The sequence below is a fragment of the Oncorhynchus masou genome, chromosome 31 (genome assembly GCF_036934945.1).
Source record: "Oncorhynchus masou masou isolate Uvic2021 chromosome 31, UVic_Omas_1.1, whole genome shotgun sequence".
Lineage (NCBI taxonomy): Eukaryota > Metazoa > Chordata > Actinopteri > Salmoniformes > Salmonidae > Oncorhynchus > Oncorhynchus masou.
Genome location: NC_088242.1, coordinates 49,551,813 through 49,568,924, shown reverse-complemented (window position 1 = coordinate 49,568,924; position 17,112 = coordinate 49,551,813). Strand labels below are relative to the sequence as shown.

Sequence of the window (17,112 nt, the reverse complement as noted above, 5' to 3'; positions counted from 1 at the left end):
TAATTTATACATATTTAAAACAGAAATACCTTATTTACATACAGTATATAATGAACCTTGCACTTATTTTAACATACTTTAGCATATTCAAAACACTGATGGTAAACACCAGATTTGCCACGCCTTTTCCCGCTCCCCCTCCCTGGCGCGCGAGTGTGCCAGGCTGCCTATCATTATGCACATCTGTCCCCATCATTACACGCACCAGCGCATCTTTGGACTCACCTGGACACCATTACTTTGTTGATTGCCCCGTCTGTCCTCACAAGATTAAAGCTATCCTGGATATAGTATGCAACAAATTCCACTGTCATCAGAGAATTAACCTATATGACACCATCTTTCTGTCTCTCTGATTGTCTATGGAACCACTAAAGGGTTTGGCATATTAACTCGGACTGTCATTCCTGTCCACAAGCTCAAGTACAGTACTCTCTCATTTTTCACTGAATATTTGCTGATGATATTGGTGCATTGTTTGCTTACTATGTGGCCATGTGTTGTATTCCCATAAGGAGCTCTAGGAGAATCTGGTGCAATCACACTCTGCAGGTTAGTAACCTAATATATAACATAACTACAGTACATGTATTGATATCTAACTGGCCCAAGTTTTCCACTAAGAAAGCACATACCTCAAAAACCTGATTTCAAATCATGCAAATTATGTAGTTTTGTAATTATTGTATATTCCCTATGCACATAACCATTCTTATATATTCACTTTTATTTTCATTGGTCTGGTCTATACCATGGACAGAACATCAGTGATTTTAAACTTCCCCATTCCACTCTGGTGTTTATGTGTGGGCAACCCACTTAACCCAGAGAGGACCAGGATGTTGTTGGCTCTGAGGATTCATTTCCTTGCTATAAAGGATACAGTGGAATCTCCCTGGAAACCCTGCATAGAATGATCCAGGCCTTCAATGGTAAACTCCTTAACCCTGACTTTCATCCCAGTCTGACCTCAGGGGTAGCCTACATTTCATTGGTTCCATTGGTTTTATTGGTTCTGTTGGTTCCATTAGTTATTTTGGTTCCATTACTTCCATTGTTTCTATTGGTGCTGTTTGTTTCATTAGATATTTGGGTTCCATTGATTCTATTGGTTCCATTGGTTCTATTAGTTATTTTGGTTCCATTGGTTCAATACATTGGTTCTATTTGTCACGAATATCGCCGAAGATGGTGCCTCTTCCTGTTCGGGCGGCGCTCGGCGGTCGTCGTCGCCGGCCTATTAGCTGCCATCGATTCCCTTTCCGTTTGTTTCTGTTTATTGGGTAATTGGGTACACCTGTTTTGAGTTAGTTAGTGTTTGTTTGTAGGCTATTTAAGGGCACTAGGCCCGCTGGGTATTTGTGCGGGCTTGTTTTCCTGTTATCTGGTGTATGAGTGTATTCAGTATTTTTCCGGACAGTTTTAGTCCGTTATATTTTGGGACGTGTTGTTTTATGCGCCCTGGTGTTTTGCATGTCGTGGCTCCACAGTCTATGGAATAAAATATCCACGAACTGAATTACCTGCTCTCTGCGCTTGACTCCTCCACTCACCACTGTTAGAATTTGTAACACTATTCGTTTTTTTGGTTTGATTGGCTCTATTGGTTCTGTTGGTTCCTTTAGTTATTTTGGTTCCGCTGGTTCCGTTAAATGGGTCAGAGAAGGATCTTTGTAGATTATGCCATTGAATAAAACAAACTTTGTTGAGTGGGGTCTGTCACTAACATCTCTGATTGTTTGTCCTCGTAGTGTTCTGCCTGTCCTTCGTCCCTGAGAAGGGGACAGTTGGTGCCAGTGGAGATCTGGCCCCCCTCTCTCATTTGACTCTGGGAGAAGGCAAGATATGGTCACCCAAGTGTAGATGAGCCAACGCTACATATGTAAGCCACATCACTGTAAGATGGCGCCGAAGAAGAAGGCAGACTTTCACATGCCCCCAGCCGATTGTGTGGGTTTTTCTAGTTTATTTTCTAGTTTATTATTTATATTTTTTTCCCTTTCATGACTCTGACGAGCCCAATACGAAGGATATACTGCTTCCTTGGGAACAGGCCCAGATCCCCGTTATCTGTGTGAAAAGGAGGCAGAGAAAGAGGGGCCGAAGGGCTGGCTGCCTTCTGAGAATTTGTAGGCGATCGAATAAACCCTTACTTCCCTCCATTCTGCTATCAAACGTGCAATCCTTGGAGAATAAAATCGGCAAGTTACGCGGAAGATTAAACTACCCACGGGACATTAAAAACTGTAACATCTTATGCTTCACAGAGTCGTGGCTGAACGACGACAATATCAACATACAGCTGGCTGGTTATACGATGTACCGACTTGATAGAACAGCGGTGTCTGGTAAGACAAGGTGCGGCGGACTATGTATTTTTGTAAATAATAGCTGGTGAACGATATCTAAGGATGTCTTGAGCTATTGCTCGCCTGAGGTAGAGTATCTCATGATAAGCTGTAGACCACACTACCTACCGAGAAAGTTTATCTGTATTCTTTGTAGCTGTGTTACATACCACCACAGTCAGAGGCTGGCACCAAGACAGCAATGAATGAGCTGTATTCCGCCATAAGCAAACAAGAAAACGCTCACCCAGATGCGTCGCTCCTAGTAGCCGAGGACTTTAATGCAGGGAAACTTAAATCAGTTTTGCCAAATTTCTATCAGCATGTTAAATGTGCAACCAGAGGGAAAGAAACTCTAGACCACCTTTACTCCACACACAGAGACGCATAAAAAGCTCTCCCTCGCCCTCCATTTGGCAAATCTGATCATAATTCTATCCTCCTGATTCCTGCTTTCAAGAAAAAATTAAAGCAGGAAGCACGCATAGTCACTTTAATAACTCTACCTACATGTACATATTACCTCCATTACCTCGGCACCGGTGCCCCCGCACATTGACATTGACTCTGTACCGGTACCCCCTGTATATAGCCCCGCTATTGTTATTTACTGCAGCTCTTTAATTATTTGTTATTCTTATCTCTTACTTTTTTTGTATTTTCTCAAAACTGCAGTGTTGGTTAGTGGCTTGTAAGTAAGCATGTGACAAATACAATTTGATTTGCTCCATTTATTAAAGTGGCCAGTGATTTCAAGTCTATGTACAAAGGCAGCAGCCTCTAATGTGCTAGTGATGGCTATTTAACAGTCTGATGGCCCGGAGATAGAAGCTGTTTTCCGGTCTCTGTTTGACTCTGTTCCATTTATTCCACTCCAGTCATTACAATGAGCCCGTCCTCCATTAGCTCCTCCCACCAGCCTCCTCTGTCTTTGATGCCCCCAAACATGGGTCTCTAACTCCGGCTTGGTTTGTTGATGGGATAATACACCAATGTTTGACTTGTCAATAGTACACAGGTGTGTCTTGGATCAGTGTGTTGGATCAGTGTACTCTCTTCAAGTCAACTCTACCCATTCCCATGTTACTCTGTACAACATTCCCATGTTTTACAACATTCCCATGTCACTCTGTACAACATTCCCATGTTTTACAACATGTTACTCCCATGTTACTCTGTATTGAGCTATGTGGTTCACTCACTGCTCCTTTCTTATGGCTCCACTCCTCTCTATCCCTCTTTATTCTTTGGATCGCCATTAGCTGATGGCTTATGACCACTAGGGGTCCACAAAAAAGGCATTATAGTCACAACAGACATTAGAAATTACATGACAAACAATGTATATTACAGTTGTCACAATTGGCATTACAGAACAGGGTCAGTGGCACAAGAGGAATCAAAGAAACACAAGACTTGCTGGCCATCGCCAGGCAGGCGGACATCATCGCTGCTATCACCCTGGAAGTGCTCAAGGGGACCTCTAAGGCCTTCGACAGCTTTGAGCATTGAGGGTTAGGGTTAAATCGAGAGTTATGGTTACAGTTAGCCCTGCTGAGATGCTAAATCGGACCAGTGAATACAGTGAGTGAATACTACGGTTGAATATTTTCCATGTATTTTACAAATGTTCCATCCCGAGAATAGATCACTCTTCTCCTGGGTAACCCAGAATTTCCTGCCAAAACCAGAAATGTCATTCCAAAGCATATAAATAGACCTATGTCTGGATTTGATTAGAGCTTTGATCGGACATTCAAGCTTGATGCTACCTGAGCATGATGCATGAAATACATTTTATGAGCCCTACATTAAAGACATTTTATGAGCACAAGCCCAAAAAAACACAAACTGTGACTGTGCCTTTATACTAGCCTTATAGGCTACTGCACATGACCCACGATAGAAAAACATAAAAGCCCATAGATTTAGCTAGCTCTATGCTCTCTTGGGTAAATAAATGAAACTAGCTCCAGTAGGCTAATCTTTTTGAGTGTGAACTGTATTACTGTAATGTATTACAGTAATATTACTGTTTTTACTGTTGTATTACTGTTTTATACTGTATTATATGAACTGGAACTATGCACCTTGTACAAACCATGATAAAGCTGAGAGAACATGTGATTCTGGTGCAGCACATGCGGCCTACAAAGCTACAAGTTTAGGCTAGCAAATTACATTTGAATTTGAAATGGGGCCTATTTGTAAAATTAATGTTATTATAGCCTGCCTCCTTTCTCTCTCTATTGTTGCTCAATTCCTTCTTCGCTTTCAACAGTTAAATTAAATACGTTTTGTTGTCCTTATCTTGATCATTCTAATGATGTGCGTAAATAAAATATGACTAGAATGAGATGCAGACGGCTTTCACTTCTCTTCACGAAGATTGAATGGGTCTGAATAAATAACTGCTATAGTCTACCGCCATCGCACGTTCACTCTTCTTTCAAACTACCTTGAGTTCTGTTGGCTGCTGTCTTTAACGTTCAGAAAACAAGAGCTTGCGTCCCTTTTCAAATAATCTATTGGTATAAGAAATGCTAAAAAAAAGAAGGTACAGCAAGCTATTCGAGTCTAGCTTTTCCTGAATGGGACTCCAAGAGCTAAGGAGTGTTTTTTTTTGAAGAGAGAGGCCAGCAGATCACAGGTGCGTGCGTATTGCGCAAGAGACAGAGACTGTAAGGTAGAAGCTTATTATGCGTAACCCATCATTCATTAGCTAATTATAAGGCTAATACTGCATTGAATGTATTACCTGAAAGAGGTAGGCTAGGACATGCATACAGTGGGGAGAACAAGTATTTGAAACACTGACGATTTTGCAGGTTTCCCTACTTACAAAGCATGTAGAGGTCTAATTTTTATCATAGGTACACTTCAACTGTGAGAGACGGAATCTAAAACAAAAATCCAGAAAATCACATTGTATGATTTTTAAGTAATTCATTTGCATTTTATTGCATGACATAAGTATTTGATCACCTACCAACCAGTAAGAATTCCATTCCGGCTCTCGCAGACCTGTTAGTTTTTCTTCAAGAAGCCCTCCTGTTCTCCACTCATTACCTGTATTAACTGCACCTGTTTGAACTCGTTACCTGTATAAAAGACACCTGTCCACACACTCAATCAAACAGACTCCAACCTCTCCACAATGGCCAAGACTAGAGAGCTGTGTAAGGACATCAGGGGTAAAGTTGTAGACCTGCACAAGTCTGGGATGGGCTACAGGACAATAGGCAAGCAGCTTGGTGAGAAGGCAACAACTGTTGGCGCAATTATTAGAAAATGGAAGAGTTCAAGATGACGGTCAATCACCCTCGGTCTGGGGCTCCATGCAAGATCTCACGTTCATGTCATGCTGTTAATATAAATCATTTATTATAATTTACTGGTTTCTCACAGTTACCCTGGGAAAAGGGTGTGGTTTTAGGTGGTAAATCTTGGTAAATATCAGTAATCGGGTTTGCACCATTCAACCCTAGTGCATACATTTTTAGACCACGAATCAATCAGAACCAACAATGGTCTACATCCGTATAGCGTATGTTTCGGCAGTGTTGAGGGTGTCACTGTGGTATGAGCTGTGAAATCGTTGAGTCTGCTCTTGTGTGTCACCACTCTCTTCCTTATCATCCCTACCTCGTTAGAGGTATTGATTAAATAATGCATGTTTCCATGTTCATTTTAATAGGAGGATTTATATATCAGTCTAATCGAGGTGTAGACAATAGAACATCACAAATTTTGGAACTTTTAATGTGGCTGCATTAAATTCTGACCTGGCTGCATGGGATTTGTTGGATATAAAGTTGGGTGTTGTTTTGTTGCATCTAATAGCAGTGTCCGCGATAAGGTAATGCAAGAATTGTGGATTTGACAGCTCTAGTGCAGTTCCACCTCCGACACCGCCAAAACAACCACTATGTGGATGTCGGTTAGCATGGATCTATATAATCTAGCCCTTCGTGTGTGTAAGTAATCACTGCGGGACATAAACCCACAACTTTGGCATTTCTAACGCTCTTACCAACTGACAACCACAACAGCCGATCTAAAACATCATGATAGAGACTGATTATCTTATGCTATGCTAACTCAGTCCTCCATCATTCCAGATATCCACGCCCTGTGGTGCCATCCAGGACAGATAGAAATAGCCAGGAGGTTCCGCACCCTACTGGACTCAGACCATCACCCCTCAGAGATCGCAGGTGAGTGAATGGTTTAGGGTGCTGTACTACGGTAGACCCTCTGCTCCAACCTCTCCAATCTGTGTGTGTGTGCCTGTGTTTGTGTTTGTGCGCCCATGTGTGTCTTTTAGAGGAGTTGGGATAAAGTAATCATTGGACAATAAAGTCATATGTTTCTTCGTCTTTCTCTATGCAGAGAGCCGTCGGTTCTGGAGTCCAGGATGACAACACTATACTCCTCAGGTGACTTAACATGGGGTCAGAGTTCAACCAATGGAAATAGAATGACTAGAATGGACATAACCCATTTTATTTCAATGGTTCAACCATTCTCACTCAACCTCGTCTGTATTCTCTTCTTGCATCCCAGGTCCAGAATATTGTCAATAACACAATAGACTTTGCCCAGAAAATTATCAATACAGAGATCAACAGCGCCTCTGCCAACCCTGTGCCCTTCACTGTGTGTGTGAGCTATTCACCAACTATTCCCCAAACCAAATTTGACAATTCATACCTTCAGTGTTAGTTTTAACCCTAATGTCTGAATCAAATAGTGTTTGCAGAGAGAGGGGAGACCATCTCTGGAGGGAACTTCCTTCCTTTACCCAGTAAAGGCATCAAAGGATTCTGGTGGACCAAGTTCTGAGTTTTTCTGCGTTTTAAAACTAAGTGAGACGATATAGGACATACAGTTGAAGTCGGAAGTTTACATACACTTAGGTTGGAGTCATTAAAACCCGTTTTTCAACCACTCCACAAATGTCTTGTTAACAAACTATAGTTTTGGCAAGTCGGTTAGGACATCTACTTTGTGCATGACTGTCAGGCATAGGTGTAATAGGTGGCAGGGAAGTCAGGCGCAGGAGAGTCAAATGGAGTGTAAAATGGAGTCTTTTAATAAAGTGCACGGAGTATGCTCCATAACACTAAATGTACATAAACAAACATGGGTACGAGGACCCGACACGCACCTATACAACATCACACTACACTGACAATAAAACAATCTCTGACAAAGACATGAGGGGAAACAGAGGGTTAAATACACAACAACTAATGAATGGGATTGAAAACAGGTGTGTGGGAAGACAAGCCAAAACCAATGGAAAATGAAAAAAGGATCAATGATGGCTAGAAGACCGGTGACGTGTCGAACACCGAGCATTGCCCGAACAAGGAGAGGCAACGACTTCGGCAGAAGTCATGACAGTACCCCCCCCCCGACGCCGGCCTCGGGGACGACCCGGAGGGCAAGGTGCAGGGCGATCCGGATGGAGACGGTGGAATTCTGATAACATGGAAGGATCTAACACGTCCTCCACCGGAACCCAGCATCTCTCCTCCGGCCCGTACCCCTCCCAGTCCACGAGGTACTGAAGGCCCCTCGCCCGACATCTCAAATCCAAAATGGATCGAACAGAGTACGCCGGAACCCCCTCGATGTCTAGAGGAGGTGGAGGAACATCACGCACTTCAGGCTCCTGGAGCGGGCCAGCCACCATCGGCCTGAGGAGAGACACATGGAACGAGGGGTTAATACGGTAATGAGTGGGTAGTTGTAACCTATAGCAAACCTCGTTCACTCTCCTCAGGACTTTAAACGGTTCCACAAACAGCGGACCCAGCTTCCGGCAGAGCAGGCGAAGGGGCAGGTTTCGGGTCGAGAGCCAGACCCTGTCCCCTGGTGCGAACACTGGGGCCTCACTGCGGCGACGGTCTGCGCCAATTTTCTGGCGCCTTATGGCACGCTGAAGGTGGACGTGGGCTGCCTCCCAGGTTTCCTCAGCGTGCCGAAACCAATTGTCCACCGCAGGGGCCTCGGTCTGGCTCTGATGCCAAGGAGCCAGAACCGGCTGATACCCTAATACACATTGAAAGGGAGTAAGGTTAGTGGAGGAGTGACGTAGCGATTTCTGAGCCATCTCTGCCCAGGGCACGAACTTCGCCCACTCCCCCGGCCGATCCTGGCAATAAGACCGCAGAAACCTACCCACATCCTGGTTAACTCTCTCCACCTGCCCATTACTCTCTGGGTGAAAACCTGAGGTAAGACTAACCGAGATCCCCAGACGCTCCATGAACGCCTTCCAGACCCTTGATGTGGACTGGGGACCCCGATCAGACACTATATCCTCAGGCACCCCATAGTGCCGGAAAACGTGTAAACAGGGCCTCTGCAGCTCGTAAGGCCGTAGGGAGACCGGGCAAAGGGAGAAGACGACAGGACTTAGAAAACCGATCCACAACAACCAGGATCGTGGTGTAACCCTGTGAAGGTGGAAGACAGTAAAAAATCCACCGACAGGTGCGACCACGGCCGTTGAGGAACGGGTAGAGGTTGTAGCTTACCTCTGGGCAGGTGTCTAGGAGCCTTGCACTGGGCGCACACCGAGGAGGAAGAAACATAAATCCTCATGTCCTTAGCTAAAGTGGGCCACCAGTACCTCCCTTCAAGACAGCGCATCGTCTGACCTATCCCAGGATGACCAGAGGAGGGTGACGTGTGAGCCCAATATATCAATCGGTCGCGGACAGCAAGACGGAACGTACAGACGACCAGCTGGACACTCAGGGGGAGAAGGCTCTGCACGTGACACCCGCTCAATGTCCGCGTCCAGCTCCCACATTACAGGCGCCACCAGACACGAAGCTGGGAGTATGGGAGTGGGATCCATGGACCGCTCCTCTGTGTCATACAGCCGAGACAATGCGTCTGCCTTAACGTTCTGGGAGCCTGGTCTGTAAGAAAGAGTAAACACAAAACGAGTGAAAAACATGGCCCACCTTGCCTGGCGAGGATTCAATCTCTTCGCCTGCCGGATGTACTCCAGATTGCGGTGGTCAGTCCAGATGAGAAAAGGGTGTTTAGCCCACTCAAGCCAATGCCTCCACACCTTCAAAGCTTCTACGACAGCTAACAGCTCTCGGTTCCCTACATCATAGTTTCGCTCCGCCGGGCTGAGCTTCTTCGAAAAGAAAGCACAGGGGCGAAGCTTCAGTGGCGTACCCGAACGCTGAGATAGCACTGCTCCTATCCCAGCTTCGGATGAGTCCACCTCCACTATGAATGGCAAAGAGGGATCCGGATGAGCCAGCACAGGCACCGAGGTAAACAGAGTCTTCAGGTGCTCAAAAGCCCTGTTCGCCTCAGCTGATCACTGCAAGCGCACCGGGCCCCCCTTTAGCAGTGAGGTAATGGGAGCTGCCACCTGACCAAAACCCCGGATAAACCTCCGGTAATAATTGGAAAACCCCAAAAAACACTGCAACTCCTTTACCGTGGTTGGAGTCGGCCAATTACACACGGCTGTAATGCGGTCGCTCTCCATCTCCACTCCTGAAATGGAAATCCGATGCCCTAGGAAGGAGATGGATTGTTGGAAGAACAAGCATTTCTCAGCCTTGACATATAGATCATGCTCCAACAGGCGATCAAGCACCCTGCGCACCAGGGACACATGCTCGGCGCGTGTAGCAGAGTATATCAGATTATCATCGATATACACCACTACACCCTGCCCGTGCAGGTCCCTGAAGATCTCAACTACAAATGATTGGAAAACTGATGGAGCATTCATCAACCCATATGGCATGACAAGGTACTCATAATGACCTGAGGTGGTGCTAAATGCCGTCTTTCATTCATCACCCTTCCGAATACGCACCAGATTGTACGCACTCCTGAGATCCAATTTTGTGAAAAAACGTGCCCTGTGCATTAACTCAATAACCGTATTGATCAGAGGTAGCGGGTAACTATATTTCACTGTGATTTTATTAAGACCTCAATAATCAATGCACGGGCGTAAACCGCCATCCTTTTTTTTCACAAAAAAGAAACTCGAAGAGACTGGTGAAATGGATGGCTGAATGAACCCCTGATGCAGGGATTCAGAGACATATGTTTCCAGAGCCTCTGTCTCCGCTTGCGACAGGGGATACACGTGACTCTTGGGATAAGCAGCGTCTACCAAGAGATCTATCGCACAATCCCCCATCGATGGGGTGGTAATTGAGTCGCTGCCTTTTTACAGAAGGCGAGAGCCAAATCGACATATTCGGGGGGAATGCGCACGGTGGAGACCTGGTCTGGACTTTCCACCGTAGTAGCACCAACGGAAACCTCTAAACACCTACCTGAACATTCTCGCGACCACCCCGTGAGAGCCCTCTGTGGCCAAGAAACAGTGGGGTTATGGCAAACTAACCAGGGTAGGCCTAGCACCACAGAATACGCAGGAGAATCAATAAGGAAAAGACTAATCTTCTCCTTGTGACCCTCCTGCGTTATCATACACAAAGGTGCGGTTACCTCCCTGATAAACCCTGACCCTAATGTTTGACTATCTAAGGCATGAATAGAGAAAGGCATATCCACAGGAACAATAGGGATCCCTAAACTATGAGCTAGACTTTTATTAATGAAATTCCCAGCCGCACCTGAATCTACTAGCTCCTTATACTGGGAATGCAGTGAAAAAATCAGGAAAAGAGACAGAGACAAACATTAGTGCTGCAGAGGGCTCTGGATGAGAATGGTGCCTACTCACCTGGGGTGAAGCCGGAATGCCCTGCCTGCCTTCTCTATTCCCAGAGGAACCAACCCGGCACCGACCAGCAGTGTGCCCTCTGCAACCATGAATGGTGCTCGAGCGGGAACCCCCTCCGGTCTCCCTGCGCACCATCCCTCCTAATTCCATAGGTTCGGGAGAGAGGGTGCGGGAGGATGGAACAACCAGACCCCGATCTCGACGTCCACGAGTAGCCAGCATGTTGTCCAGCTTGATGGACATGTCCACCAGCTAGTCGAAGGTGAGGGTGGTGTCTCTACAGGCCAGCTCCCGACGGACGTCCTCGCATAGACTACAACGGTAATGGTCGATCAGGGCCCTGTCGCTCCATCCAGCGCCGGCAGCCAAGGTCCTAAACTCCAAAGCAAACTCCTGTGCACTCCTCGTCTCCTGCCTCAGATGATAGAGGAGCTCACCCGCTGCTTTGCCTTCAGGTGGATGATCGAATACTATCCGGAATTGGCGGGTGAACTCCTCAAAATGGTCCAACGCCGCATCCTCACTACTACACACAGCGCTGGCCCATTCCAGGGCTTTCCCGGTGAGGCATGAGACGAGGGCGTAACTCTTCTCACGGTCAGATGGTACTGGGGAGGCCGTGGCTAGATATAAGTTCAGCTTAAGGAGGAAACCCTGGCAACCGGCAGTATCTCCGTTGTATCTCGTGGGTAGTGATAAATGAATCTTCGATTCCGGAGAGGAAAAAACGTTCACGGGAGATTCCGGTTGTTGTGGTGGTGGCACTGGAGAAACTCCCTGTCTCTCCCAACGATCCATTTTCTGGACAATGTGATCCATGACGGAGCTGATAACGTCAAGCTCCCTCGCTTGTTCCTGAACGCGTTCCTCCAGCTCCATGGGCATAGTGTCCTCTCCTGCTGACTTCATATATTTGGTCAGAGATTCTGTCAGGCATAGGTGTAATAGGTGGCAGGGAAGTCAGGTGCAGGAGAGTCAAATGGAGTGTAAAATGGAGTCTTTTAATAAAGTTCACGGAGTATGCTCCATAACAATAAATGTACATAAACAAACAAACAAACATGGGTACGAGGACCCGACGTGCACCTATACAACATCACACTACACTGACAATAAAACAATCTCTGACAAAGACATGAGGGGAAACAGAGGGTTAAATACGCAACAGCTAATGAATGGGATTGAAAACAGGTGTGTGGGAAGACAAGACAAAACCAATGGAAAATGAAAAAAGGATTAATGATGGCTAGAAGACCGGTGACGTCGAACGCCGAGCACGCCCGAACAAGGAGAGGCAACGACTTCGGCAGAATTCGTGACAATGACACAAGTAATTTTTCCAACAATTGTTTACAGACAGATTATTTAACTTATAATTCACTATCACAATTCCAGTGGGTCAGAAGTTTACATACACTAAGTTGACTGTGCCTTTAAACAGCTTGTAAAATTCCAGAAAATGATGTCATGGCTTAGAAGCTTCTGATATGCTAATTGACATCATTTGAGTCAATTGGAGGTGTACCTGTGGATGTTTTCAAGGCCTACCTTCAAACTCAGTGCCTCTTTGAATGACATCATGGGAAAATCAAAAGAAATCAGCCAAGACCTCAGAAAACAAATTGTAGACCTCCACAAGTATGGTTCATCCTTGGGAGCAATTTCCAAATGCCAGAATGTACCCTGTTCATCTGTACAAACAATAGTATGCAAGTATAAACACCATGGGACCACGCAGCCATCATACTGCTCAGGAAGGAGATGCGTTCTGTCTCCTAGAGATGAACGTACTTTGGTGCGAAAAGTGCAAATCAATCCCAGAACAACAGCAAAGGACCTTGTGAAGATGCTGGAGGAAACAGGTACAAAAGTGTCTATATCCACAGTAAAACGAGTCCTATATCGACATAACCTGAAAGGCCGCTCAGCAAGTAAGCCACTGCTCCAAAACCGCCATAAAATTAGCCAGACTACGGACTAAGATTGTACATTTTGGAGAATTGTCCTCTGGTCTAATGAAACAAAAGTAGAACTGTTTGGCCATAATGACCATTGTTATGTTTGGAGGAAAATGGGGTGGCTTGCAAGCCGAAGAACACCATCCCAACCATGAAGCATGGGCTTGGCAGCATTATGTTGTGGGGGTGCTTTGCTGCAGGAGGGACTGGTGCACTTCACAAAATAGATGGCATCATGAGGCGGGAAAATGATGTGGATATATTGATGCACTGAAAAAGCGTGTGAGAGCAAGGAGGCCTACAAACCTTACTCAGTTACACCAGCTCTGTCAGGAGGAATGGGCCAAATTTCACCCAACTTATTGTGGGAAGCTTGTGGAAGGCTACCCAAAACTTTTGACCCAAGTTAAACAATTTAAAGGCAATGCTACCAAATACTAATTGAGTGTATGTAAACTTCTGACCCACTGGGAATGTGATGAAATAAATAAAAGCTGAAATAAGTAATTCTCTCTACTATTATTCTGACATTTCACATTCTTAACATAAAGTGGTGATCCTAACTGACCTAAAACAGGGAATGTTTACAAGGATTAAATGTCAGGAATTGTGAAAAACTGAGTTTAAATGTATTTGGCTAAGGTGTATGTAAACCTCTGACTTCAAATGTAGTATATGCCTTTCTTCTTAACCACACAGCTGCCAAAGTTAAGATTAATACAGTGAGCTCCAAATGTTTTAGGACAGTGACACATGTTTTGTTTTGGCTCTGTACTCCAGCACTTTTGATTTGAAATTATACTATCACGTTTTAGGGAAGACCCAGTTACAAATGTTTACTACTAGAGCAGGTCAAGGGCAGGCAGTTGTTGGTAATTCAGATCAGAGTCCAAACGGTAGAGAATGGCAGGCAGTCTCAGGGTCAGAGTAGGCAGAGGTCAGTTATCCAGTGCGATGGAACAAGGTACAGGACAGGAGGCAGGGTCAGGGAAGACAGAATGCTCAAAACCTGGAAAACAGTAACTAGAAACAGACCTGTGCAAGGGGAAAACTGCTGGTAGGCTCGACAAACAGAGAACACGGGTATAAATACACGGGGGAAGATGGGCGACACCTGGAGGGGGTGGAGACAAGCACAAAGACAGGTGAAACAAATCAGGGTGTGCCATATACAAGCAGCAAAAATAAGGACATATTTTAATTGGTTCTAGTCTGGGCTGGGGCATGTCTGCACAAGGTTTCAATTAATTGTTGAATAGTTTTCCCGCCACGAGCTGTGAGTATCAAATTGATCACCCATTCAAAACCAAAACGTTATAGTGAGCAGCAAACAACTGGAAGCTAATGTGGCTCATACTGATGTTTACGTAGTTGAAGGGTTGCTCAGCTTAGTCTGAATTGGGAAACATTGATCCAGTTACTTTGAAAATGTCCTAGGCTTACTTCTACTGACAGTGGATATTCTCAGTATGTAACTTTACAGTGACTCTGACAACAGCAGTAGCGGAGTTCATACAAACAGAAACAATTACGGCGTTAAAATACTTTTTTTTGTTTCATATTTTGGTATATTTCTGTGCGTTGACCATTAATACGAAATGAAATAGGAATTGTAATACATTTGATCCTGTATAATAACAGGTTCAATACCCTTCCGGATGATACTCATCCAATCAAGAAAAAAATGTGTTATTGATGTGTTATTCTATGTAGAATGGTCTATAAATTGTCCCTCTACCTCCCCCTACAGTTCTTGCTATGGAGCTGCCTGCCAGGGCATCGAGTTCTTCCACCCCATGCTTACCACAACACCATTGGAGAAGGTCTATGACCTTGTATGCAGTGTAACCAAAGTAAGTCAAACAGATCAGGCCAGTGTGTACACACTGTAATGCACATCTCAGTCCCCTGAAATTATTGAGCACATTGGTTAATATTTATCCAATGTCCCTCTTCTTCCTGTGACCCCTCTTCTCATCATTCTCTGCCTCCTTACTCCCCCTTCCTGCGTCCCCCTCTTCTCCTAAACCCTCTGCCTTCTGTCTCTTCTCCTCCCATCAATTCTCCGACCTCTTCTCCCCCACCCTCTGCCTCCATCTCTTCTACTCGACCCTCTGACTCCCCCGTCCTCTCCTCACCCTCTGTCTCCCACATCGTCTCCTCACCCTCTCTGTCTCTTCCCTCTTCTCAGGCCCTGGATCAAGGATAGGTTCATGTCACCAGACATTGATGCTGTCCATCATCTTCTTCTAGACCAGAAGGCAAGTGTATGGTCATTATAGATGTCACTCTGAGCCTATATTTATTCAATAAATATAAAGACGGTCATATTGCAGAACGCTTTTAACCAGGATTGTGTATTTGATGTAATTTTCCAGGTGTGGAACGTGGCACAGACATACATTGAGAGTTACAGTATAAACGGAGTGGTTCGAGCCCTGAATGCTAATATCCTGAAAGCCGTGGTATACATTTATTTTTACTGCTCTAATTATGTTGGTAACCAGTTTATTATAGCAATAAGGCACCTCAGGGGTTTGTGATATATGGACAATATACCAGGGTTAAGGGCTGTGTCCTAGCACTCCGCGTTGTGCATAAGAACAGCCATTAGCCGTGGTATATTGGCCCTTTACCACACCCCCTTGGGCCTTATTGCTTAATTACAAGATGGAGTTCCTACTGCCTTCTCATCACCATGGAAATGAGTCCGACTCGAGTGAAATCATCGTTAATATCATCCATATCAATATCATCTTTGTCTAAATGTATTGTCTCTCTGTATTTCAGATAAATGTTTTCTTCCTTCCGCAACCCCAGCCACTGCAATAATAATAATTTATTCTATATTAGTTTTGAATAAGGAGTTGTCGGATAACTCCTGCATTGATTGAGGCTAGACAGTAGATTTGTAATACAAATACAAAACAATAAATGTGAACATGAACGAAAACCGAAACAGTACCGTGTGGTGACAAACACAGACACGGAAACAAACACCCAACCACCAACAGTGAAACCCAGGCTACCTAAATATGGTTCTCAATCAGGGACAACGATAAACAGCTGCCTCTGATTGAGAACCATATCAGGCCAAACACAGAACTAGAAAAAACATAGAAACAAACAGACTGCCCACCCCAACTCACGCCCTGACCATACTAAATAAAGACACCCATTACAAAAAAAAGATTGCAGTTTTGAAACTGCATTAAAAGTGCAGTAACTGCAGTCAACTGTGGTTTTTTGAACTGCAGTTATACTGCAAAATTACTGTTGTAAAAAAAGGTTATTTTGGACACAGTATTTGCAGCATATTGCAGTTATAGTGCATTTCAACTGGAGCGATACTCTGACTGCAATCTTTTTTCATAAGGGACCCTCTCTCTCTCACACACAGTACAGTATTTACAATCCATAGAGCAGCTTTAAAGGGGAATGGAAGCACGTTAGGAAGTGAAGCTAAGCAAAGAGATGTACTCAAACATGTGCATTTATTAACATGAAAACATCTCTATATTTAGTATTTTGATCGTCAACAGGGTTTATTGAGCTGTGGTCAGCGCCACTTTGTGTGTCACCTCCAGCAACTAGCAAGCAACTCAACTGCAACTAAAATGGCAAGACAGTTTCTAAGTGTAGCCCTGTTATTAGATAGCTAGCTAGCTTCCACCTCAGATAGTCAATTAATACATTTGGCTGAAAGATTTGTTTTTGCCATGCTTTGTGATCTCCACCTCAGATAGCTAGACTGAAGTTGACATAGCTAATGTTTGCTGAAAAAATAAATACCCTTGTATTGTGCTGACATCGCATGGGGCAGCAGGTAGCCTAGTGGTTAGAGCATTGTGCCAGTAATTGAACGATTGCTGGATCGAATCCCTGAGATGACAAGATAAAAAATCTGTTGTTCTGCCCCTGAACAAGGCAAGTTAACCCACTGTTCCTTGGTAGGCTGTCAATGTAAATCAGATTTTGCTAATAACTGACTTGCCTAGTTAAATACAAGATAGGTAGCTTGTTAATGCTAAATAATATATTTGGTTTCAGTTGTCTT

General features: G+C 44.6%; 1 pseudogene; it reads left to right on the top strand.

Annotated features, from left to right (window-relative positions):
- Window positions 1-839: 839 nt before the first annotated feature.
- Window positions 840-15,317, top strand: LOC135525216 (histidine ammonia-lyase-like; annotated as a pseudogene).
- Window positions 15,318-17,112: the final 1,795 nt, after the last annotated feature.